The sequence below is a fragment of the Schistocerca cancellata genome, chromosome 4 (assembly GCF_023864275.1).
Source record: "Schistocerca cancellata isolate TAMUIC-IGC-003103 chromosome 4, iqSchCanc2.1, whole genome shotgun sequence".
In the NCBI taxonomy this organism is placed as follows: domain Eukaryota; kingdom Metazoa; phylum Arthropoda; class Insecta; order Orthoptera; family Acrididae; genus Schistocerca; species Schistocerca cancellata.
The window spans coordinates 425,965,597-425,993,040 of NC_064629.1; the positions used below are offsets into that span (position 1 = coordinate 425,965,597).

The 27,444-nt window shown below is 42.5% G+C and overlaps 1 protein-coding gene across 2 annotated transcripts in view; it reads right to left on the bottom strand.

The window, feature by feature from the left end:
• LOC126184712 (1-acyl-sn-glycerol-3-phosphate acyltransferase alpha) overlaps window positions 1-27,444 on the bottom strand; it is a 683,439-nt gene that overhangs the window by 317,880 nt on the left and 338,115 nt on the right. The window lies entirely within an intron of this gene.

Consider the following 27,444-nt stretch of genomic DNA (forward strand, 5'->3'; position numbering starts at 1 on the left):
TATGTAAAGGAGACTGGATGTAGGACACTAGTGCGACACATTCTTGAGTACTGAACCAGTGTTTGGGGTCCCCACCAGGTCGAATTGAAGGACTGCACGAAGCAATTCAGAGGCGGGCGGCTATATTTGTTACCGGTAGGTTAGAACAACACGTATGTATTTATTACTGAGATGCTTCGAAAACCCAAGTGGGAACCCATGGAGGGAAGGCGACGTTCTTTCTCGGGAACAGTACTGAGAAAATGTAAAGAACCGGCACTTGAAGCTGGCAGCAGAAAGATTCTACTGCTGTCAACGTACATTTCGCCTAGGCACTACGATGATAAGAGAAATTACGGCTAGTGCAGAGGCATATAGACAGTCGTTTATCCCGTGCTCTCTTTGGGAGTGGAACAAGAAAGAAACGATTAGGCCGAGTATGTATGCAGATGTAGTTGCACGCAATGACTATAACCATATGAACCATCAATTTATTTTCAACATGTACGAATACGTTCTTGAACAACGTCGTTGTCTTTTTCCTAGAGACATGTGAATTTTTCGTTCTTCCCAAAATTAAAAGAGTGGTCTGTTGTGTCACAAATGGACATTAAAAACACACATGTAAAATTTTTGTGAAGTCTTAAAAAGATGTTGTTGTTGTTGTGGTCTTCAGTCCTGAGACTGGTTTGGTGCAGCTCTCCATGCTACTCTATCCTGTGCAAGCTTCTTCATCTCTCAGTACCTACTGCAACCTACATCCTTCTGAATCTGTTTAGTGTATTCATCTCTTGGTCTCCCTCTACGATTTTTACCCTCCACGCTTCCCTCCAATACTAAATTGGTGATCCCTTGATGCCTCAGAACATGTTCTACCAACCGATCCCTTCTTCTAGTCAAGTTGTGCCACAAACTTCTCTTCTCCCCAATCCTATTCAACACCTCCTCATTAGTTATATGATCTACCCATCTAATCTTCAGCATTCTTCTGTAGCACCACTTTTCGAAAGCTTGTATTCTCTTCTTGTCCAAACTAGTTATCGTCCATGTTTCACTTCCATACATGGCTATGCTCCATGCAAATACTTTCAGAAATGACTTCCTGACACTTAAATCTATACTCGATGTTAACAAATTTCTCTTCTTCAGAAACGCTTTCCTTGCCATTCCCAGTCTACATTTCATATCCTCTCTACTTCGACTATCAGCAGTTATTTTGTTCCCCAAATAGCAAAACTCCTTTACTACTTTAAGTGTCTCATATCCTAATCTAATCCCCTCAGCATCACCCGACTTAATTCCACTACATTCCATTATCCTCGTTTTGCTTTTGTTGATGTTCATCTTATATCCTCCTTTCAAGACACTGTCCATTCCGTTTTAACTGCTCTTCCAAGTCCTTTGCTGTCTCTGACAGAATTACAATGTCATCGGCGAACCTCAAAGTTTTTATTTCTTCTCCATGGATTTTAATACCTACTCCGAATTTTTGTTTTGTTTCCTTCACTGCTTGCTCAATATACAGATTGAATAACATCGGGGAGAGGCTACAATCCTGTCTCACTCCCTTCCCAACCACTGCTTCCTTTTCATGTCCCTCGACTCTTATAACTGCCATCTGGTTTCTGTACAAATTGTAAATAGCCTTTCGCTCTCTGTATTTTACCCCTGCCACCTTCAGAATTTGAAAGAGATTATTCCAGTCAACATTGTCAAAAGCTTTCTCTAAGTATACAAATGCTAGAAACGTATGTTTGCCTTTCCTTAATCTAGCTTCTAAGATAAGTCGTAGGGTCAGTATTGCCTCACGTGTTCCAATATTTCTACGGAATCCAAACTGATCTTCCCCGAGGTCGGCTCCACCAGTTTTTCCATTCGTCTGTAAAGAATTCGCGTTAGTATTTTGCATCCGTGACTTATTAAACTGATTGTTCGGTAATTTTCACATCTGTCAGCACCTGATTTCTTTGGGATTGGAATTATTATATTCTTCTTGAAGTCTGAGGGTATTTCGTCTGTATCATACATCTTGCTCACCAGATGGTAGAGTCTTGTCATGACTGGCTCTCCCAAGGCCGTCAGTAGTTCTAATGGAATGTTGTCTACTCCCGGGGCCTTGTTTCGACTCAGGTCTTTCAGTGCTCTGTCAAACGCTTCAAGCAGTATCGTATCTAACATTTCATCTTCATCTACATCCTCTTCCACTTCCATAATATTGTCCTCAAGAAAATCGCCCTTGTATAGACCCTCTATATACTCCTTCCACCTTTCTGCTTTCCCTTCTTTGTTTAGAACTGGGTTTCCATCTGAGCTCTTGATATTCATACAAGTGGTTCTCTTTTCTCCAAAGGTCACTTTAATTTTCCTGTAGGCAGTGTCTATCTTACCCCTAGTGAGATAATCCTCTATATCTTTACATTTGTCCTCTAGCCATCCCTGCTTAGCCATTTTGCACTCCCTGTCGATCTCATTTTTGAGACGTTTGTACTCCTTTTTGCCTGCTTCATTTACTGCATTTTTATATTTCCTCCTTTCATCAATTAAATTCAATATTTCTTCTGTTACCCAGGGATTTCTACTAGCCCTCGTCTTTTTACCTACTTGATGCTCTGCTGCCTTCACTACTTCTTCTCTTAAAGCTACCCATTCTTCTTCTACTGTATTTCTTTCCCCCATTCCTGTCAATTGTTCCCTTATGCTCTCCCTGACACTCTGTGCAACCTCTGGTTTAGTCAGTTTATCCAGGTCCCATCTCCTTAAATTCCCACCTTTTTGCAGTTTCTTCAATTTTAATCTACAGTTCATAACCAATAGATTGTGGTCAGAGTCCACATCTGCCCCTGTAAATGTCTTACAATTTAAAACCTGATTCCTAAATCTTTGTCTTACCATTATATAATCTATCTGTAACCTGTCAGTATCTCCAGGCTTCTTCTATGTATACAACCTTCTTTTATGATTCTTGAACCAAGTGTTAGCTCTGATTAAGTTGTGCTCTGTGCAAAATTCTACCAGGCGGCTTCCTCTTTTTTCTTAGCCTCAATCCACATTCACCTACTACGTTTCCTTCTCTCCCTTTTCCTACACTCGAATTCCAGTCACCCATGACTATTAAATTTTCGTCTCCCTTCACTATTTGAATAATTTCTTTTATTTCATCATACATTTCTTCAATTTCTTCGTCATCTGCAGAGGTAGTTGGCATATAAACTTGTACTAGTGTAGTAGGCATGGGCTTCGTGTCTATCTTGGCCACAATAATGCGTTCACTATGTTGTTTGTAGTAGCTTACCTGCACTCCTATTTTGTTATTCATTATTAAACCGGCTTCTGCATTACCTCTATTTGATTTTGTATTTATAAACCTGTATTCGCCTGACCAAAAGTCTTGTTCCTCCTACCACCTAACTTCACTAATTCACACAATATCTAACTTTAACCTATCCATTTCCCTTTTTAAATTTTCTAACCTACCTGCGCGATTAAGGGATATGACATTCCCCGCTCCGATCCGTAGAACGCCAGTTTTCTTTCTCCTGATAACGACGTCCTCCTGAGTAGTCCCCGGAGATCCGAATGGGGGACTATTTTACCTCCGGAATATTTTACCCAAGAGGACGCCATCATCATTTAACCATACAGTAAAGCTGCGTGCCCTCGGGAAAAATTACGGCTGTAGTTTCCCCTTGCTTTCAGCCGTTCGCAGTACCAGGACAGCAAGGCCGTTTTGGTTGCACCTACGGTACGGCTATCTGTATCGCTGAGGCACGCAAGCCTCCCCACCAACGGCAAGGTCCAAGGTCCATGGTTCTTGGGGGAGAGGGGGGGGGGCTTAAAAAGATATCATTCTTGAAAAATTAAATACAAAACCTATATGACGAAAAGTACAAAATTAAGTTTACATTCGATAGCCATAATATTTGGGATTTTATTACTTGTCAACAATGCGTGTCTCATAATTAAGGAAAGAAACATTACATACCACCAAACTCGGGTCGTACAAAAGCATTCATTTAATTAAAACATTGCAAATAGCCACCACATTTGAGCATGAACGTCTTTATAACGTGCTGTCACGAAAGCCAGCCGATCGGTTCACCACGAGAATGTTGTCGTCAGTGAATGTTCTCTCAGTTTTTCCATTGTCAACAACGAATTGTAAGTGAGCAGTGGTGCATGACCGCTGTTTGTTTAGAATTTTTGCTTTGTGGCATGTTGAACAGATTAAAAAAATGTTCGACATTAGTAACTTTTTTGTACCTCATAAACGAATGAAAACCGAAAGTGAAAGTGAGGCAATCTAAAAATATATTACCTGCGATGATGTACCACATGAAAAGTATGAGTCAAACTCAGATATATCTATTAAACAGCCGAGCGGTTCTAGGCGCTTCAATCCGGAACGGCGCTGCTGCTACGGTCGCAGGTTCGAATCCTGCCTGGTGCATGGATGTGTGTGATGTCCTTAGGTTACTTAGGTTTAAGTAGTTCTAAGTCTAGGGGACTGATGACCTCAGATGTTAAGTCCCATAATACTCAGAGCCATATGAACTATCTATTAAACATCCCATTAATTGTACTGGTGGAGAAAATATAGGCCTAGGACGTACCTCTACTGGTTCAAGTGCTTTGACTAAAGGGACAGTATTTTCCTGGTTAGTATTTATGATGATGGAAATCACTTGAAAAAAAAATGAGACTGACAATTCTCTAAAGTATAAGATTTTATTGAATTCACAGGAACGTGGGCAAAATTATAATTTCAAGAATGACGTAGATGCTACAAAGAGAACATGTTGACTGGAATGGCTGTCATTATATCCATGGTTGATTTATTCTGAAGCATTAAGGTGCACTTTGTCAGTCGTGTGTGCTTTTCTGCCATGCCAGTCATCACAGCACATTCATAACCTGTCCATTCACCAATTTCGAACTGTTTCACAAGTCTGCAAAAACGCGTATGAATTACGAATGGCAGAAAATATAGTTAAAAAGTTAAGTAATTTTGTTAATGTTATGGCAAACAAATCTAAGACACTACAAGAACTCGTCAACGAGAATCTTGCTAAATTAGAGTAAGCCAATTGCGCTAACTTTTAAGCTGAAATCAGTTGTTTCTTGCGTACTTTTTTGTGCATTACATATCTTTCCTTTAAGAGGAAAACGAATTCAAATTCTGATGATTTATTACAGTTTGAGTATAGTCAAGTGACGAAACTTTGCGGAACCATTTTCGAAGTGGCCCTAAAAATGCCACCTACATTTCTCATAGAACTCAAAACTATTTAGATTCTGAGACAAATTCTACAGTTTCATGTTATGCATTATCTTGCAGGTTGCGTGGGAGCGGGAACATGATGTAGTTTCAACACAAATCGATTTAAAATAGATGTTGAAGCTTGTGGTACTGGTTCGAAAGCGCAAAATGTAGCAAGTATTATTCATATGAAAGTTTTAACGGCTCGAAACCAATTGAGAGAATAGGGCTTGCGATGGATCCAGGAGAAAATAACGTATATGGCTGGAAGACGTGGAGTTTGAGAATGCAGAAACTGGTTTTTGTATGATTATAATGTCAGCGTGTTTATGTTTATAAAATTGACCAGTTACTAAAAGTGCACTGTAGGAACACATAGGAGAAAATGGTCATATGTGTGGGGAAAATGTTTTGCCCCTCCTGACACGAAAACCTGCAGGTGCGACTGGTTATATCACCAATAAAAACAAGAGGGTGAAAGGTGTCTTCAGAAGCAGTCGTCCTTCAGGGGCAGCGGAAACATTTGCAGATGTTGGCAACTGTGCAGCGTGGAGCTGTACGTGACCCACACGTGTTGGGCAGAGTGGGGGACTACAACACGTGACGCATTAGCAAGGACGTCGTATTTGGCTCACAGCAGAACGTGTTTAATGGAACTTGGGTATACTTTTGCGCTTATTCAAGAACTCATTAAGTAAAACTGAAGCAATACTATATATCGTGTCTCAATGATTTCTCCTTAATTTTCTCCATAGCGCGATGGAAGCGAGTTTGTGATCGTAATTTAACAATTTTAAGCGAATATTTCGCTTAACTATAGTTGTAATGTTAACCAGTTCCAAAACAGATCAAATCATGCGTTCCGCAGCAGCGAGCTTCCATCTTTAGTTTAACGTAAATATGAGGCAGCTCAGTTGACTTGCAGATAAGCTCGCACGTGGTAAACGCGTTTGTCGCGATATATTTGATGCGCTGAAGACCAGCTTCTAGAAGCCGCTACAAATCGAAGAATACATTCTACTGATCATGGGAACTACACGGTTGAGCATGCTGTTTGGGCAAGACAGAGATAGTGGTCAACAAGAGCACTGCCAAGATAAGCATGCGAAGACAATTTTATCCGAAAATTTATTTATTCCACGAGGATTTCTGACTCCTCGCCTATCGCGTGGCTAGACTCTCAGACAAGGAGGTCAGCTTGACTCGGGTCGCATCCGAGCGGCGGATAAACGACCACTAGTGTGATACACCGGCCACCATGACTCTGATTTTTAGGCAGTTTTCCGCGATAGTTTAGGCAAACGCTGGGACGGTCCCCAGTCTCCACCTCGGAAAAATACGATACATAAACCAAAGAAAATAAATAACACACAGAAAATAATTTGCACAATTCCCTGCCTGATAGTGGACACAACTTCACTACCTCAGGTTTACCGACGACTGCGCGGACAGGAAGGGTATCTGGCATCAAAATTAAAATAAAATCAATATGCCAAACTATGAAGACAGTGCACCCCTTATGACAGGATAAACGCTAGGAAAGAGAAAGTTATTCTTGCTATTCTTGAGCCCAAAATGGTTTCCCTCATAGAGAAGCGCAATATTTTCACTTGGGAATATTCGCAGTCCGGTGCAACGAGACAAATTGTGTTTCGCAAATTTATTTCTGCTGTCTGAAGTGTCTGCTTGAGTTAGCTTTTTTGCTTTAAAAATGTATACAAAAATCGGATGCTCAGAGCAGAATTTTTGTCGTATTTTTGGGGTGGACAGAAATATGGAAACACCAGAACACAAAACGTTACCACGTCTAATACAGCGTAGGAAAACTGATGGCATTGAAAGCGGCTTTCAGTCGTCTCGGAATGGATAATTACAGGTCCTGAATGGTTTTCAAGGGAAGCTTATACCACTCTTTCTGCAACATACTAGCAAGTTCAGATAACGATTATGAAAGTGGATAGCGATCACGCATACTTCTCTCTTAAGTTTGGTGATTAAAGTTTCCGATCAAGTTAATTTGTTGTTATGTCTATTCCTAGTTTAAGAATAAATTTGAGTGTAATGCGCACACCATAATTTGTATTAAAGTTCTACGTAAATAAGCACAAATATGAAGGAAAACAGTTGTTATATTACATCATTAAGCCTCAAGAAATAATTTGTAACAATATACCCGTGTCTTGCAATGCGGTACCCAATCAGAGGTGTAAGTTGGCATAAAACACATCCACCACTTTAATACTGGTTAAAAGTTAGTATGCATTCTCGACGAACGTAACATGTCTTGAAGGCCTAATGGTACTGACCGGCCGCCGTGTCATCCTCAGTCCTTAGGAGTCACCGGATGCGGATACGGAGTTATATGTGGTCAGCACACCGCTCTCCCGGCCACTGTCAGTTTTCGTGACCGGTGCCACTAATTATCAACCAAGTAGCTGAAACTTCCTGGCAGATTAAAACCGTGCCGGACCGAGACTCGAACTCGGGACCTTTGCCTTTCGTGGGCAAGTGCTCTACCGACTGAGTTACCCAAGCACGACTCACGCCCCGTCCTCACAGCTTCACTTCCGCCAGTACCTAGTCTCCTACCTTCCGAACTTCACAGAAGCTCTCCTGCGAAACTTGCAGAACTAGCACGCCTGGAAGAAAGGAAATTGCGGAGACATGGCTTTGCAACAGCCTGGGGGATGTTTCCAGAATGAAATTTTCACTCTGCAGCGGAGTGTACGCTGATATGAAACTTCCTGGCAGATTAAAACTCTCTGCGGACCGCGACTCGAACTCGGGGCTAGTGCTCTACCATCTGACCGCGAGCTACCGAAGTACGACTCACGACCCGCGTAAGGTACCGAGTTCGAGTCTCGGTCCGACACACGGTAGCTCTTCAACTGGCCTCACAAGGGCTGGGTGCATCCAATTTGCTAACAGCACTCGGCAGCCCGGACGGTGATCCATCCATGTTCATACCCGAGCCCTACAGCGCTTAACGTCGGTGATCTGACGGAAACAAGTGTTACCACTGTGGCAACGCCGTTGGCTCGACTAACCTAAATTAAAACTATAATATGCACGGAAAGATTGCACACTCGAACAGACCTACTACAGAGCTACCCTCCTACATAGGGAGAAATGATTATCACAATAAAATAAGATAAATCTGGGCTCGCACAGAAAAATTTAAGTGCTCATTTTCCCGCGTGCCGTTCGAGAGTGGAACGGTAGAGAGACAGCATGAAGGTGGTACATTGAACTCTCTACCAGGCACTTCACTGTGAATAGCAGAGTAATCACGTAGATATAGATGTAAACATTACCCTTTTATTGATATATTTATAACAAAAATGGTTCAAATGCCACTGAGCACTATGGGACTTAACTTCTGAGGTCATCAGTCCCCTAGAACTTAGAACTACTTAAACCTAACTAACCTAAGGACATCACACACATCCATGCTCGAGGCAGGATTCGAACCTGCGACCGTAGCAGCAGCGCGGTTCCGGACTGAAGCGCCTAGAACCAAAAGTTCAAATGTGTGTGAAATCTTATGGGACTTAACTGCTAAGGTCATCAGTCCCTAAACTTACACACTACTTAACCTAAATTATCCTAAGGACAAACACACACCCATGCCCGAGGAGGACTCGAACCTCCGCCGGGACCAGCCGCACAGTCCATGACTGCAGCGCCCTAGACCGCTCGGCTAATCCCGCGCGGCGCCTAGAACCACTCGGCCACAGCGGCCTGCATATTTATAACAAAGAAAGGTTTCTAGAATTTATAAAGACTATCTCCAGATCTCCACAACATGTAGTTTGTTTTGTCGAAACGAGAATCGAATATGCAACAAGAATTTCAGCCATATTTTCAAATACGAGGTCAATGAAGTTGACTACCTATGCTTAGTATTTGGAGAGATTTAAAAGAGATGTAAATAACAAATAGTCTGCTGACAACCTTTCCCAAAAATTTCGTAATGTCCCAGTCCTTGTACACCGCGGACGCCTTTCCAGCACTGAAAGATATGGAAAATACACATCTACCGCCGTCATAGCTTCTTCGTTACATTCAGTGGTCTGTGAAAAACTGCTCAGAAGCGGGAACGGGTGTAAATCACGGGGGTGTGGAATGTGGTGAATATAGTGGATGTTCACCTTTCAATCTCATTGTTTTTCCATTACGAAAGGACCTCTCTGGTCATGTGTGTTGCCCCGAGGAGAGATAACTCATTCTTTTGCAGTACAGTCTTCCTTTGCATCTACACTGTGCGCCGAAGAATCTGTGAGACTTATTTTACTCTTGGCTTATAAGCGACGTCAGCGTGAACTAACAGCTGTAAAGAATAGATGTGCATTCGACCAGTCAGTTGTCAGTTCTAAGTTCTAGCGGACTGATGACCTCAGAAGTTAAGTCCCATAGTTCTAAGAGCCATTTGAACCATTTTTTTAAGTAAACAAGTTTTTACAGAAGAAGCAGGATTGCAACGAACTGATCACTTAACCAAGTGCAACATAGAGTACCTGTGTAATGAGTCATTCCAGCTGCATAGCTGAGGGTAATATTTGTTAAGCAATTCATTGCAGAATTAATGTAATACCCGCACGATGATCTCTGTAGTCATACTGTATCATTAGCAGCCCGCGAATAGAGTACTATGTTCGTTAAATCGGATTACTCAGGCTGAGGCCAAATAAATAGAAGTGACGACGCCACAACACTATCTTACGTAGGTAGTCAGCGCTAAATTATGTTGGCCACCATTAACGTTACTGTAAACAGTTTGACAGCATAACACCACCACAACTACTGACAACCTGAACCATTATCATCACGCAGTTGTAACTCGCAGTGCTTACAAGTTGCTGATGTTTGTCAAGAATAGCGGAAACCGCCTCTGAAGTTCCATTTGCATTACGCCTAGGACGGAGAGAATCCTAAATAACAGTTATAGGTCACCCAGTGAAGAGAAGAGTCCACGTATTGTCTCAAGTTCTTGCAGTTTGATATTAATGCAGTTCCCGATGGTTTCACACTAACGGGTTCTTTAGGCTATCGGAATGCTCATATGGGAATTATAAAAGTGTAATTGCTAGAACGCTCAACTACCTTAATAACACCTCATTCTGGATTGAAGACGACTCGGAAAGCGACGTTAATTTGACGTTTCCATCCATCTCCTGACGTCTTACTGAATGAAGTCTGAAGTGCACGCACATTTGTGCTGCCTGCCGCATGGATTCTGTGAGGTGTTGTGGCAGCTGGCAGTCATTGCTGAATACAGACATGTGCAAATATCCCACTGCTCTAGGGGAAATGGTCTTTGTTGCATTTTTTCCATACCGTAATTAGCACACTAACATAAGGCTTGTTCTGCTGAAGAACTTGATGCCCACAAGTCCTTAAATAAGAATCTCCTAGCGGGAGTAATGCATGAAAGGAGACAGACTGTTGGACAAAAGAATGGACAGCTCTCTGCTTTTCGCTTTTCCGATAGCGCCTACGATAAGAATCTGGTGTCATATTATGCTTCACAACCCTAAACTGTTTATTTTTTTACTTCATACTAAAACAAAAGTTATGATATGAGAAGAGGAAATGACTGAGATGCTTCTAAGGAACTTTAGTTTTCCGTGTTTATTTTCTCACTTCATACTAAAACAAGGGCGTTAATATGAGAATAGGAAATGAAATATAAGCTTCCAAGACATAATATTTCCTTGTGTGCTACTGCTGTATACATGAAAGCCCTGCAGTTAATTTTTGTTTGTTGGATAAATTTTAATATCACCTCACATTCCTTTGCGAGAAGGTTCCTTTTTTCTTGGGATTCAAATAGAGTGGGCATTTCATCACGGGTTAATATTCTGATGACTAATGACATGATACCCGTTGCAATTGCTCCATGGCACCTGTGAGTAGAGTCTCGCGTTGGTTACTACAAGATCACGCAGGAAGTGATATCCGCTCACTGCAGCCAGAGCCAAGGTGATTTCTTCCTGTTTATGGCGAAGCGTCTGCTGCAGTGTCCACGCTCAGCCAACATAAACAAATCGCGGCGGCATTGGGCACTGCTAATCGCTGCACTTGTCGCGAGTTTCGACAACAAGAGCGCACTGTCTCTGCTAACGATACTATGAAGTTAATACATCTTACTTAACGTAATATGCAGATCGTGGGTTGGGTAAAAATTCAGTTTGTAACTTCCCATCGCATTAAAGTACTTTACAGTCATATTTGATGCAATATTTATTGTTGGTTGTCTCTCTAATGTTAATAGTATTGATTCAGATTGTGCGTGTACACGAAAACACACACACGCACACACACACACTCACACACAAACAGTCACTGATTCCAGTGAGGGTGACAATTACTGTCTGTTGAACAACACATGCACCAGTCAATTCCTCAGCTGGCGTCGAGTGGATGAGATTTTTCAATTACCTTGCACTGCAAGAATTGTAAGGAGGAGACTGAAAGTAAATGGACTTGCATGCTAAAGAACTGCGACAAAGCAAAGCTTGACCGATTAGCAGATAATTGTCCACATGGGTTTTGTGGACGAGTATACTTTTAGTAACCAAACCACCCACGATCATTACGTAAGTAGTCGACAGTGTGGTTTATTTCCCACCATACGTTTTCTATATTCGTCCAAAGGTCTCTTGCATTTGTAGGTCCACATCACAATGAGCTTGTTACCTCTGCCCACATATTCTCTATCTGGTTGATGTTCGGTGATCGTGGAACAAACGGCAACAGCTTTATCCTCTCTTGGCCCTGAAACCCACCTCGCACTGCTCTGCTATGATAGATGGGGCTCTGCTCCTGTAAATAAACTGTTATCTCGTTAGTTCATATATTTATATTTACATAACGTGTTTGTAATAAGCACATTGTATTATTATTTTCCACAGTGTTTAAGAATTCAGGCCCTGTCATAGATAAGTGATCTAAATTCAACAGTCCGATTAAGAATGCGGTTTACCCAGTCTATTAAATGATGAGAGTCGTAGTCGGATATCTACATTAAGACTGACTGGCTGAATCCGATTAGAACGATCTGGTATCGAAATGAAATTACAGAAATCGGATAATTCGAACGTCTGTATTGCAACAATGCTGCGCACATAAATTCCTATGATGGAGTAACAGGTTACAACTATCTAAGAATAAGTGAGAGATATGTCTACTAGCAGCAATGTAACGTAATTATAACCCATATTTATGTGATGGAAATACTGAATCGAACAATACACATCTATTTCAGTGGTGGGAAGATACACCATATCGGATTTGCTGATGACATAATGACAATAATAATAATAATAATAATAATAATAATATAATAATAAAAACCCCGTGTGGCCGGTAGGGGAAACCCTCTCCCATATGGGTGGTACCGAGGAAATCAAATACTTGGGGTGAACCAAACACTGGCCGTGCGGTTCTAGGCGCTCGAGTCCGGAACCGCGTGACCGCTACGGTCGCAGGTTCGAATCCTGCCTCGGGCATGGATGTGCGTGATGTCCTTAGGTTAGTTAGGTTTAAGTAGTTCTAAGTTCTAGGGGACTGATGACCTAAGACATTAAGTCCCATAGTGCTCAGAGCCATTTGAACCATTTTGAACCAAACACTAACACAATCCTGAAGGGCTACTCAATCCGTTGAACCCAAAATCCAGACACACCGAAACGCTTAGACCAACGGCACACGTCTGACTGACATTTTCCAACAATTCAATCACTAAAGGATGTCTTCCCACTTTAGGAAAATACCATTTCTCAAGTAACATGCTTGGCTACCAGGTGCAAGCTGCTTTCGTTCGCCTTTCGAGACTCGCTGAAAGCCAGATTTTTAATTCTTTTGTAGCAGAGTTACAAGCAGGCAGATACAAACTCAATAAGGGAATCGTAAGACAACGATCGAGAAAAATTCATCTTGCTATTTTCAGTAACCATTAGTGTCAGAGCGAAAACCTTAAGGTACTGCCAATTTCATAATGCCACTTTTGTTTTCTGCCGACATATTTGTTGTTGTTGTGAATACATAATATTATCTATGAATTGCCACACTTTCATAATACTTGCGAATGATACAGGAAATGAAGTTCAAATGGCTCTGAGCACTATGGGACTTAACTTCTGAGGTCATCAGTCCCCTAGAACTTAGAGCTACTTAAACCTAAATAACCTAAGGACATCACACACACCCATGCCCGAGGCAGGATTCGAACCTGCGACCGTAGTGGTCGCGCGGTTCCAGGACGTGAAGTAAATACAAATTATTTCGAAGTCGGTAATATCATACTAATTCGTGTTAAAATAGGCTCAATCGTCTTACAGAAACTTAATGGATCGCTACAGTCTGGAACCGCGCGACCACTACGGTCGCAGGTTCGAAACCTGCCTCGGGCATGGGTGTGTGTGATGTCCTTATTAAGATATACTGCTGTCGTGATGTTTCTGTAGTAAGCTGAATTTAATTTGTATTAGTACAGTGAATATTTTAATTGCATTTTCCATTAGTTTACGAAACGCAACAGTAATCATCAAAGAGAAATTAATCAGCAGCAGCATTTTCTTTCACGATATCTAAAACAATCTGACAATGCTAAAGTTGTTTACACATTCTACGCCCGTAGAAACCTGCTGCTTCTAACGATGTCATTAAACCAGAGTAGTTTCAAGAGTATTTTCGTCTAGAAATGAATTGCCCTTACGGTTGATCGATCAAGAGCGGGAAAGGAAAATTTTACGAATATATGACGAGAGGGACAAGTGCTTGAGAGAGGATTTCCCTATCAATAAAAGTGCCTGAGAGACGACTTTTCTATCAATCTCCTGGATACTTTTGTTTCTCAAATTAACAGAGTGCGTCATCATGCAGTAGTACAGGTGATGTAGTTTTGTTGCTCGATTTTCTTACACTGCGACCGAAAGGTGTCTCAGTTGTTAGCAACAAATTCCAGCTGTGTTGCACACACCCCTTGGGGCAGAATTCGTAGCCCAAAACACACTTTTGGAGCTATCAGATGTAAAATATTATGTTCACACTACTCTTTGCTCGAGTTTACGTCTTTTGGTGGAGCTCAGCCTTTCATTTTTTCTTAGGAAGTTAACGATAAAGGCATCATAACACGTCACCAGTAACAGTACTGCATAGGAATGCTCAATGAGCGACCTGATGACGTTCAATAATAGTCCGTTGATTTTAGCTGTTTCGAATTAGAGCATGCAGTACTCCTACACCAGACTTCTGAACTTTGCCTGTTGAATGTAAATGTCGCATGATGGTAAAATGGTAATCTATCATATATATCAGTAGTCGAGACTTCCATAATGTGGAAAATCATTCATGCCAGAACTATCTTTGTTGAAACAAGAATATCTTTTTCTGGCGTATTTTACCCAAAAGCACTCGCTCCACACACAGTTCAAATCTTTCTAGCTGCCTTCTCTGCATTCACCCCTCTGTTATACCAAAAGTAAACGTTGTGTTGCAGATGTTACACCTTTTTCCACTTGCGACTCAATTTTACAATGCTTAACTGTAGTTCATGATTTTCAAGTATGCAAAATCCAATGCTTAACTTTAAGATGATAACTAGAACTTCAAATTCGAAAATGACAGTTAATATGTACATACACTGACAGCGTGACGCCGCGTTCACGTGGGTGGCGCCGGATTTCAGGCGGCGGGTGGCGTCTGGCCGGTGGCCGGTAGCCGCTGCAGCGCGAAGAAACGGTCGAGCGTAAGCCGTTACGATCGCGACGCAGCCACGAGCTGTCGTGCGGAATTGCTTCTGGAATAGTTGTTATGGCTGGTGGGTAGAATGTTAAGCGAATTATCTTCGATGTTCAATCAGACTCATAACGTTAGACCGAAATGTGGTTAAAAAAATTTTTTTTTCAGTCTGACGCGAACAGGCGACTATATGCTTAGAACGCACGACGATTACCACCAGACCACGGGCTCACACAATCAGAGAACAACTCGCAAGTAGACAATACTTCCTCCTAACACTTCCGCATCTTACAGTGTTGCCAGATTGTGCAGATGGCCGGACTTATTAGAGTTGTCAGGGGCGGTCAGTTTTATTGGCCACCTTAAGTGAACGACTCGGACTTAGTCTCTGTCGCGGCCGGCCGGCGGTCGGTTTTTATGTCTAAGACTGTACATATCACGGAAAGAGCATGAACATGAAGCTACAGAGATTCGAGTCAACACGGAGGCATACCGGCAATCGTTCATCTCGGAAATTATTAGTGACTGGAACAGGATAGGGGGTAAGTGACATTGGTAAACAAAGTATGCTCCGCCATACACTGCAAAGTGGCTTGCGGAGTATAGATATATATGTAAAAGATAACAATGAAGTAGAGATCTGGAGAAGACACCAGTTAAACATCCTCTGTATCGAGAGGGAGTCAAGATGGCGTTCGTCTGAGACGTGCCGTAACTTCGGTTCATAGTGAAGTATAGATTTCGTACTGAATAGGGTAGTGATTAAGCAAACCCCTCTTGTGTGTGCAGTTAGTTGAGTGCCAGTGCTTCGTAGTTAGTAACAAAACGTTTCGTCTAAGTCTCTGGTTCAATATAAACAAACTTTGAAGCTTTTTTTCTGTGGTGAGTATGGTGTCTCCGGCATCGCGAGACGCTAGCTCCTCCGCCGAACAACCGAACAAGCAGTACACTTGAACAGTGCTGAGCCTACGCGACGGTCCACATTCCACTGTGAGCAGAAACAGTCGCAGCCGGCATCACGTCACGCCCACAAGCTAAGTTAGCGGGCGCCGTGTCGCAACATCTGCTCCGACCTGTCAGTGCAGTCCGTCAGCTGGTGAGCAACTTCTAACCGTTGCTTCGAAAAGAGAAGGACAAGGACAAGGACAAGGACACCGGAGCGTCGGGCAGTTCATATGCTACTGGGTCTAGTGACGTGAGTATTGAGGCAACTTACCAATACCTGTCCCGTTTCCTGGACCAGAAATAAAAAAAATTGTCGGACAGAATATAACGACAGCTAAAATGTTAGCGTTTAAAGAAGGATTAATATTTTGGGCTATACCACAGGCGAGGCTCGTTGGCAGGGTGGAGAATGTGGAAAAAAGTTCAAAAATTGTATACCTCAGTGGCTTCAACAATGGTCTCACAATTCAGACGGTGAAGTAAAAACATAGACGAGAAAGTGGGCAAGCAAGGGTTGACGGGATGTGTCAAACCGAAGAAAGTGAAAGATATCAAGAAAGTTAGGGAAACTGTCCCTAAAGTAATCGGTCCTAACAAGGGAACCTCCCCATCGCACCCCACTCAGATTTAGTTATAAGTTGGCACAGTGCATAGGCCTTTAAAAACTGAACACAGATCAATCGAGAAAACAGGAAGAAGTTGTGTGGAACTATCAAAAAAATAAGCAAAATATACAAACTGAGTAGTTCATGAGCAAGATAGGCAAGACCAAGGAGAGGGCGAACTCAGGAGCGCCATGGTCCCGTGGTTAGCGTGAGCAGCTGTGGAATGAGAGGTACTCGGTTCAGGCCTTCCATCCAGCGAAAAGTTTACTTTCTTTATTTTCGCAAAAGTTATGATCTGTCCGTTCCTTCATTCACGTCTCTGTTCACTGTAATAAATTTAGTGTCTGTGTTTTGCGACCACACCGCAAAACCGTGCGATTAGTAGACGAAAGGACGTGCCTCTCCAATGGGAACCGAAAACATTTGATCGCAAGGTCATAGGTCAACCGATTCCCCCACAGGAAAACACGTCCGATATATTCTGTACGACACTGGTGATGGCATGTGCGTCATATGACATGAATTTGTTGTCGACCCACCTAACTTGTACACTTGGCAAATGGGTAAAAAGATTTTCTACCTTGCCCGATTTAGGTTTTGTTGCGGATGTGATAATCACTCCCAAAAAAGTGATGAGAAACATAAGAGTTTGTCACATAAAACTGCAACAAATGAATGCAACAGTTTCACAGTCGCACAGTTTTCCCTGTGCTCTGTCAAAACATATGTTTTAACGTTTTCAAATTTATCCGTGTGTAGACCGTCAAATCCTGCATATGTCCAAGCAAATCTGAACATGTCCTGGAATTTTGGAGAGTGAACTTTGATAATTGTCTGAAAATAAAAAATTAAACTTTTCACTCGAGGCAAGATTCGAACCAAGGACCTCTTGTTCCGCAGCTGCTCACGCTAACCACGGGACCACGGCGCTCCTGAGCGCACACTATCCTTAATGTTGCCTATCTTACATATGGACTACTCAGTTTTTATATTTTGCTTATTTTTTTCATAGTTCCACACAACTTCTTCCTGTTTTCTCGATTGATCTGTGTTCAGTTTTTCAAGGCCTATCCACTGTGCCAACTTGTAACTAAATCTGAGGGGGGTGCGATGGGGAGGTTCCCTTGTAAGAAAGAGCAACTAAAAATAAAACAGTATTCGATCAACTGAGAACATCTTAATAGTGGATGTTGTTACCGTAAAAGATGTAAAAAAAATCGAATACGAGAAATTGAAAGCAGAGGTCACCTGTGAGCCAACAAAGAAGAAATGCCCGCTGGCCGTGCAGTATAATATTCCCTGCAGTACGACACACGATGAGGTCAAACAACTACTAGCATAATCTCGACACAGAAATGAATGGAGAAGATTTTAATAAGGAATTTACTCCTGAACTTAAGAAAGGAGTTCAGGGAAGATCACCTTAAATAATGGGGCAGAAGAGTCTCCTGGTATGAGAAAGAGACAGGTAGAACAGTGGAGGAAAGCTCTAGATTGCGTTCTCTGCAATTTCTGTTAAGTGTTATTCAATGGACATATATCATGAAAAAAGTAATTGTCCTAGAAAATGAGCACAGCAGCCTGTATTCCCTGCAATAAGTGGGGGGTATGCACTACAAAAGGAAGAGGTTTTCCCACTTTCAAATGGTACTGAGAACACTCTAAGCACTGACAACTCTAAGCAAACGCCGCTGCTCTCGCTCGTTAAGTGAATGCCGTCGGCCACTGCGTTTGGTATTCACGGAACACGCTTGACACTGTGGACATCGGAATATTGAACAGTTTCTGAAATGGAATGACCCATGCGTCTAGCTCCAACTATCATCCCGCGTTCAAAGTCTGTTAATTCTGTCGTGCTGCCATAATCACGTCGGAAACCTTTCACATGAATCACATGAGTACAAATGACAGCTGTACCAATGGTTCAAATGGCTCTGAGCACTATGGGACTCAACTTCCGAGGTCATTAGTCCCCTAGAACTTAGAACTAGTTAAACATAACTAACCTAAGGACATCACACATATCCATGCCCGAGGCAGGATGCGAACCTGCGACCGTAGCGGTCTCGCGGTTCCAGACTGCAGCGCCTAGAACCGCGCGGCCACTTCGGCCGGCAGCTGTACCAATGCACTACCATTTTATACCTTGTGTACGCGATACTATCGCCATCTGTATATGTGCGTATCGCTCTCCCACGGCGTTTGTCACCTCAGTGTGTCTATCCCTCTGGCGCTAGTCACGTGAAACCGTTGAAATTCTGCATGGCGTTGATACTGGCCCTCCGGAACCCATCGGTTCAACATTCGCACGACGCGGGCAGCAATTTAGTGGAATGAGACACCACAGTCTCGATAGGCGATGATTCTGCCTCTGTCTAAATCCGATACAGAATGTAGATGACGTTACACCTACCTACTATGGGCAGTTTCATTGAAATTTAGTAACCAAAAAGTTCCGGAAGGCGTTCGATACAGTTCCGCACTGTCGCCTGATAAACAAAGTAAGAGCCTACGGATTATCAGACCAGCTGTGTGGCTAGATTGAAGACTTTTTAGCAAACAGAACACAGCATGTTGTTCTCAATGGAGAGACGTCTACAGATGTTAAAGTAACCTCTGGCGTGCCGCAGAGGAGTGTTATGGGACCATTGCTTTTCACAATATTTATAAATGACCTAGTAGATAGTGTCGGAAGTTCCATGCGGCTTTTCGCGGATGATGATGTAGTATACGGGGAAGTTGCAGCATTAGAAAATTTGCAGCGAAATTCAGGAAGATCGGCAGCGGATAGGCACTTGGTGCAGGAAGTGGCAACTGACCCTTAACACAGACAAATGTAATGTATTGCGATACATAGAAAGAAGGACCCTTTATTGGATGATTATATGATAGCGGAACAAACATTGGCAGCAGTTACTTCTAAGATCCAAAGAAGAGCGGCTCGTTTCGTCACAGGGTTATTTGGTAAGCGTGATAGCGTTACGGAGATTTTTAGCAAACTAAAGTGGCAGACTCTGCAAGAGAGGCGCTCTGCATCGCGGTGTAGCTTGCTGTCCAGGTTTAGAGAGGGTACGTTTCTGGATGAGGTACCGAATATATTGCTTACCCCTACTTATACCTCCAGAGCAGATCACGAATGTAAAATTAGAGAGATTCGAGCGCGCACGGAGGCTTTCCGGCAGTCGTTCTTCCCGCGAACCATACGCGACTGGAACAGGAAAGGGAGGTAATGACAGTGGCACGTAGAGTGCCCTCCGCCACACACCGTTGGGTGGCTTGCGGAGTATAAATGTAGATAGCACACTTCTCGCCGGTTTGACGTTTCTTGTATTCCACCTTCGTGGGGTTGCAGTTTTAATGGTCAGCAGTGTACATTAGTTTTATACGGAAACTGTGAATAAACGTTGGCACAGTACAGTGACCTTGTGTGAGGAGTGTTGTCAAACAAATGCGCCTGTCTGAGTTTAATTCATGTGTATTGGCGTTGGGACACCTGTGCAGAAGCACTCCACTTGTAAGAGTACGCCGGCCGGAGTGGCCGTGCGGTTCTCGGCGCTACAGTCTGGAGCCGAGCGACCGCTACGGTCGCAGGTTCGAATCCTGCCTCGGGCATGGGTGTGTGTGATGTCCTTAGGTTAGTTAGGTTTAATTAGTTCTAAGTTCTAGGCGACTGATGATCTCAGAAATTTAGTCGCATAGTGCTCAGAGCCATTTGAACCATTTTTTTGTAAGAGTACGCTGTTATTATCCCCATCCCTCTCTTCCTCCCTGATTCTTGGGTGTAAACACGACGATGCTGCTACCCTTCGATTCAGTTTGCGGCTGGGCTATGTGTATTCAATTCGTAGGCAAATTTCCTCTTCTACTAAATACTCTCTACAATTTATTTAAAAATGTCTTGTAGCTTACAGCGCGATGCAACCCTTTCGACTATCATACTTTGGCGATCTGCCTGTCAGTACTGCTCTTTACTTATTCAAGGAGTTTCTCATCTGACATTCATGCTTTTACAGAAAAAACTAAATCCGTTGTGATGACTGTCATCAGTGTTCGTAGACAAATCTAACCAGTCCACCACAGGTGCCACCGAATCATCATTCTGAGCTATACGATACCCACCCGCATAGCCGTGCGCGTTACAGAGCAGCTTACGGGACGGGGAGCTGCGCCGCCCCCCCCCCCCCCCCCCACCTCCCATCGAATCTTCCGGTGGATTGACCACGGGGGTCGGTGTGCCGGCCAGCGTGGATGTGGTTTTTAGGCGGTTTCCCACATTCGAGTAGGTAAATAACGGGCTGGGACCCAAGTCCCACCTGAGTTACACGATTCGCAAGTATTCAGAAAATTTTCGCACTCTTTCATATAGATAATACTGGACGTATGGTACGCATATTCTCTCCCGGGGGACAACGGGCGGCAGGAAGGGCACCCGGCCACCCCTTAAATTAACCATGCCAAGTTCATAGTAACCATTCCGACCGTGCGTAGATGCGAGAAAAAGACAAAGAGAAAGTAAAAAAAGAAAATAAGAAGATTCTGACTACGTGATTTTCTGAACAGCCATGCTCAAATTACTGCAAAATTTTACCATGGATTGACACAAATCTAATTAGCTCCTATATCCCACCGAATTTCATAACGAATTTCCGTGCGAATGCCGCCGCCGACTGGATTCAGCGCGGTCCTATATATGTGCGAGAGCATTATGCGATGGATTACAATATTGATCAGCGGACACGGATCAGTTCTCGGCACGACTCAACTTTTTAAATAGCCTTAATAAGGGACGACAGCCTCGCTTTCATCCGCGACGCAGGCTTAAAATAGTCTCTGTCCGGTAATAAATGCCCTACGTTCAGAAAAAATGCAAATCCGACAACATGTACACTGTTAACAGTCACTGTACCATCTCCAGCCGGTTTCTTGATATTTCAGGAGAAACCTCTGCGCAGGCAAAATAGTATAAAGTTCAAAGCTACCTAGGTCGAGGTTCATATCAAAATCAAAAGAATTCAAGTTTCTACAGGAACAAACACAGTTCATTAGTACTAATATTACTGAATCGGAAACAAATTTCCTGATGCTCTACAAAATATTATTTACTTAGTCACGAAGCGACCTTTGGCTTCTTAGGAAAGTGACATTCAAGCTTTGCAGGACATCTGTTAACAGAAAGCCACCCATACGATATAGGCTGCGGAAATATTTGAAATCAATAAACATATGACACAGTTTTAAATAACTAAACTCAATTTTCTTTTTCCAGTTCGTTAAATTTATTTTCAGTTATGCAAATATTATATTACAATTGTAAATTTAACTTTATTTCAACCACTCGCTAACAGCTAGTACACCCGCCCTCACCCCCCATCCCAAAAAAAAAAATCGCCGGCTCTATCCTCCTCTCTCTCTCACTCATGCACACACACGGTATAAACATCATAAATAGAAGTTAGTCTCTAATATATACTTTGTTAGGTTGGCAACAAATAGGTAAACATACCAAAGAAGATGAAACACGTAATGGAGTCGAAATATTTACGTTGTGAAAAAAAATGGCTCAAATGGCTCTGAGCACTATGGGACTTAACATCTATGGTCATCAGTCCCCTAGAACTTAGAACTACTTAAACCTAACTAACCTAAGGACATCACACAACACCCAGTCATCACGAGGCAGAGAAAATCCCTGTCCCCGCCGGGAATCGAACCCGGGAACCCGGGCGTGAGAAGCGAGAACGTTACCGCACGACCACGAGCTGCGGACTTACGTTGTGAAAAACAGTGTACGATGAAATAGTTGTATCGACTGACAAAAGAACAATAGTCCACCACAAAAAAGGGTGAGACTCATGGTGAACAGTGTGTGGAAGTCGAGAACACAAAGATGTGATTATATGGCAGTGATAAAAGTGGTAGTGCGACCTCCAGACCAGAAATGAGGAAACGCAGATTAGCAAATCCTAAGTAATTACTTTTTTTAAAAAAAATTGCCAAGTGAACTGTTTAATAATCTAAAACTAACAAAACTGTATCGTTACAGATCCCACTGATGATGCCTTAGAACAGAAGAAGGCGATAAGCTTATGGGATAAATAAAGTAACTAGCAGCAGGAAAAAGCAGTTTTATTTACAAAACAAGTATTTATTTTTCATTTGTTGTTAAATCTAAGGATATTCACATGACACCTTATTTTTCATTTTTAGTTGAATATGATGGTGGCCGTCAATAATAATAATAATAATAATAATAATAATAATAATAACTGAATGATAGCTCTTTGCTTGGAACGTACTTCCGTTCCATACGCCTTATTGAAGGCTATGTATATAGCCGCCACATACCGGAATCTCATGAAACTATAGGGGCTAAAGAGTGAATATCCCTCGATGTTCCACAACAAATTACACATTTTTGTAACCGAAATTGTCCGAGAAAAAAAAATGTTGCATTACTTATTGAGCGCCCCTCGTATTTTCTCGTGGCCCTGCTTTATGTGACATAGGTACAGGGACGGCTATGAATGTTGTAAATGGAATATACTAACTTCAGAAGCGGCACAGTAACACTTTTTCAAATGTGTGTGCATACTCATATTTAAGTGAACAGCTTTCTTGGAAAAAATAATGAGTTCAAAGGTTTGATACAGCGGCGGAGCCTGGCATGAGAGTCGCACTTTGGTGGCGTGTATACCGTAATGGCCGATTCCGGTCACCTAGCCTTTCAGTTTTCGCACATTTCCCGGATACAGTCACGAAACGTTTCACACCTAACATCAACAAGTGTTGTATCACTGTACTCGTCGTTTCAAGAGCTTTCCACAGACGTTAATGCAATTATACCGTTCCATTAAAAAAAATACATCAATACCTCGGTTCATACGAATTGAGAGGATTAAACATAGAATAAAAATACATGTACTCTGCATACAATCATTTGCCGAAATACTCGTTTAGAATACCTTGAATCGTTCACCAAATGAAAGGTTTCTAATGTCTTACGAGACACAACCAGTATAAAATGGTTATTATCAAAGCTGTGGAGTACAGGTGAAAAAACTTCTAATCACCACGTAATCCCTAGAAGACCTATGACTTGCATCTTAAAACCCGGTGGCGCTGCCGGCCAATTTCCCAGTTTCTGTCAACTCATGGCAGCTCCTCAAATTGTTTAAACATTTTAAGTCTTCCTGTTAACCAAGCCTGAGCTGCCGAACGATTGGCTTTTGACTCCAGTGCCAGAAGTCCACTAGTCGTCACCTGTCTCCATTAACAGCACTTTCCTGGAAAATGTTGTCTCCTTGCAAGACTTCTCATTTCGTTATTTCAGTTGGATTAGCTTCAGTGGCATGAAATGAGCGATTAAATCAATAAAGAAGCAACAACATAAAATAACCGTGACACAATACTCAGAAATTTCGAACACCTCGAGGGCTAATGGAAGTTCGTGCCGTACCTGGACTTCCTGTTTTCCGTAAGAAACTGGCCCTAACCATCAGGCTTTCTGAGTAGGTTTCCCTGGCAACATATTTCCATTACGCTTCTTTAATGCATTATTATTATTATAATTTACTATCAATGGTAATGGAAGAAGAGCTGACGTAATTGGAAAGTCCCTAAACCCAGTAGGTTTGGAAACCAATATGAGGGGTAGTCATAAAGTTTTAATTATCACCTCAAAAAAATTAAGTTACGTAATTCATTTGTTTGTGGTACGTGTCTGCAGTCCTGGTACATACTGAAATCACCGCGCCATAGTACAGTTGCACTCCTCTATGAAAGCCAAAACAAAATGACACAGCCCATTTCCAACTTATCAATGGGTGCGCCATCTCGTTTTGGCACCTCTAGTGGCGTGCAATGGTATTGTGGCGAGCAGATTTCAATGTGTACGAGGAGTACGTACGTGCATCACAATCAGAATCCAAAAAACTAAAAAAGTAAATAAATTGTTAACTAGCCTATATACTGGGTGGGTATAATTCAGTGCTCATAATTAAACTGACTGCTGAATTTTAATTATATTCTGAGTGCTGCAGTGTAGGCTGTGTACATCGCAGGACGCTGAAGCATCGTACGTATGCTCATAGATCGGTGCGCTCGTAGAGTATGATGAAAAATAATAGTTTCTCTTTCTGCCACCAGGTGAAATCATAGCGCTGTAAGCAGTCAGAATACGAAATGTTTCCTATTTTGACATCAGTATGCTGTCTGCCACTTGTAGATTTCTTGTGTGAAGTTAATGTTGGGTAAAGGGTTCAGAAGGTGGAAGTTTTCCGTAGTAAACGAAATACCTATTGAGAGTAAGACCGTGTACTGCCGGTAAAGTTGTTTTGTTAGAACGGCGGCAATAGCAACGCTGCATTGCGAGAATATCGCCAGCAGAAACAGCTGCAAAGAGGCCTCATGTCAATAAATTGGATAAAGAATACGATCAAGAAATCTGAGGAAACACGTGAATCGGTTAGTGCAGCAGAGAGAGGGAGACTGGCAGTTGTTGAAGTTGCTGCAGATACAGCCGACCTTGCACCACCTGCCTCAAATTTTGCAGCCAGTGCTCGAGCTGTGTCACGGGAATTGCCTCTCTGCTGGTTAACAGTTCGAAAGATTTTGTAGCACATTTTACACTGGTATACCTACAAGATTCATAATGTGCGCCAAGTGAAGCCCCAAGATAGGCTACAACGCCCTGACTTTGCCCTTCGTTTTTTGGCACGAATCGAAATGTATGACATGTGGTTCGGGAATATTCTTTGGATGGACGAGGCACATTTTACTCTGCACAGTGCCGCAAATGTACAGAAGTGTCGCACATGGGGTTCTACTCCGCTAAATGTTGCGCAGGAAAGTCCATTGCACTTACCTTATGTGACTGTGTGGTGTCGTTTCACAAACTCCATCACTGTCGGTCTGTTTTTCTTTTGGGGAGATGACACCTCGTGGGCCTGTTAGGTGTACAGTAACATCTACATGTTGTGAGGGCTTCCTTGTGCAAACACGATTCCAGCTTTGCACGAACGCGGCTGTGTCCACACAACTATTTTCTTGCAAGACAGGTCGACACCACATGTCGCTTGCCAGATGAAAGGTATGCTTCGAGAAACCTTCGGTAATGACTGCTTCATCTCTAGGCAAGATCAAGATTCCCCAAGCTAAATCCATGTGATTTCTTAACGATCGTGTCTATCAGGGATGTATTTGGACTCTTTCTTATATGAAGGATAGTATAGGACGACATAATCGCTCTGATTACACTAGATATGGTGCGAGCAACTGTCGAAAATTAGGATTACGGATGCCGCATGCTGCTGATCGGGAGACTATAATGAATGCATGTTGTAAGTTGTGACCATATCTTGGTAAAAGTGCCAGAACCACCGTTATGTGCTTGATCGTTCCTCGCCTTTTCCTGCATTCACGCCACATTCTGACTGCTTACAGTGCCATATTTTCACCTGGTGGTAGACAGTGGAACTATAGTTTTTACGTATACTCTCCTTGGGCACCAATTAATGAATATATGTATGATGTTTCAGAGGCCTGTGATAAAACAGCCCACGCTGCAGCACTCGAAACACTGTCAGTTTAATTATAATCACCTGGTACATACAAAAAATACACCATAAAAAACTAAAGAACCTTAGTCCATACCATCAAAGACATACAAATCCCTAAAACTGTGAAACTGAACTAATTCGACATAACAGGTCTATACACCAACACACAAGCTGCGGAAAAAACAGATACAATAAAAAATATCATTCTTCAATACAGAAAAATATCTATCATGGAAACCCACTAATTCATATTTCTTCTATCACTTACCCTCTCTCAACATTAATTTGAATTTAATAAGAAATTTGATATACAAACAGATGGGGTTGCAATGGGCAACAGTATAGCACAAACGATTGCAGACATATTTATAAATACAACAGAAGAAAAATTTTGTAGTTTCAACAGTAACTTACCGGGAAAAATTATACACTAAAGGGTAAAAAAAACTGGTACACCTGCCTAATGTCGTGTAGGGCCCCCCACGAGCATGCAGAAGTGACGCAGCAACATGACATAGCATGGACTCGACCGATTTCTCAAGTAGTGCTGGACAGAGTTGACACCATGAATCCTGCAGGGCTGTCCGTAAATCCATGAGTATGAGAGGGCAGGGCATCCGAGATACGCTCAATAATGTTCATGTCTGGGGAGTTTGGTGGCCAGCGGAAGTGTTTAAACTCAGAAGAGTGTTCCTGGAGCCACTAAGTAGCAATTATGGGCGTGTGAGTTGTCGCATTGTCCTGCTGGAATTTCCCAAGTCGGTCGGAATGTACAATGGATGCAGGTGATCAGACAGGTGCTTACGTATGTGTCATCTGTCAGAGTCGTATCTAGACGTATCAGGGGTCCCATATCACTCCAACATTACACGGCCCACGTCATTACATAGCCTCGACCAACTTGAACAGTCCCTTGCTGACATGCAGGGTCCAAGGATTCATGACGTTGTCTCCAACCCCATACAAGTCCATATAATTTGAAACGAGACTCGTCTGACCAGGCAACACCTTTCCAGTCATCAACAGTCCAATGTCGGTGTTGAGAGGCCCAGGCGAGATGTAAAGCCTTGTGTCGTGCATACATCAAGGGTACACGAGCAGGCCTTTGGCTCCGAAAGCCCATATCGATGATGTTTCGTTGAATGGTTCGCACGCTGACTCTTGTTGATGGTCCAGCACTGAAATCTGCAGCAATTTGCGGAAGGATTGCGCTTCAGTCATGTTGAACGAGTTTCTTCAGTCGTCGTTGGTCCCGTTCTTGCAGGATCCTTTTCTGGCCGCAGCGATTTCAGAGATTTGATTTTTTACTGGATTCCTGTTATTCACGGTACACTCGTGAAATGGTCTACGGAAAAAT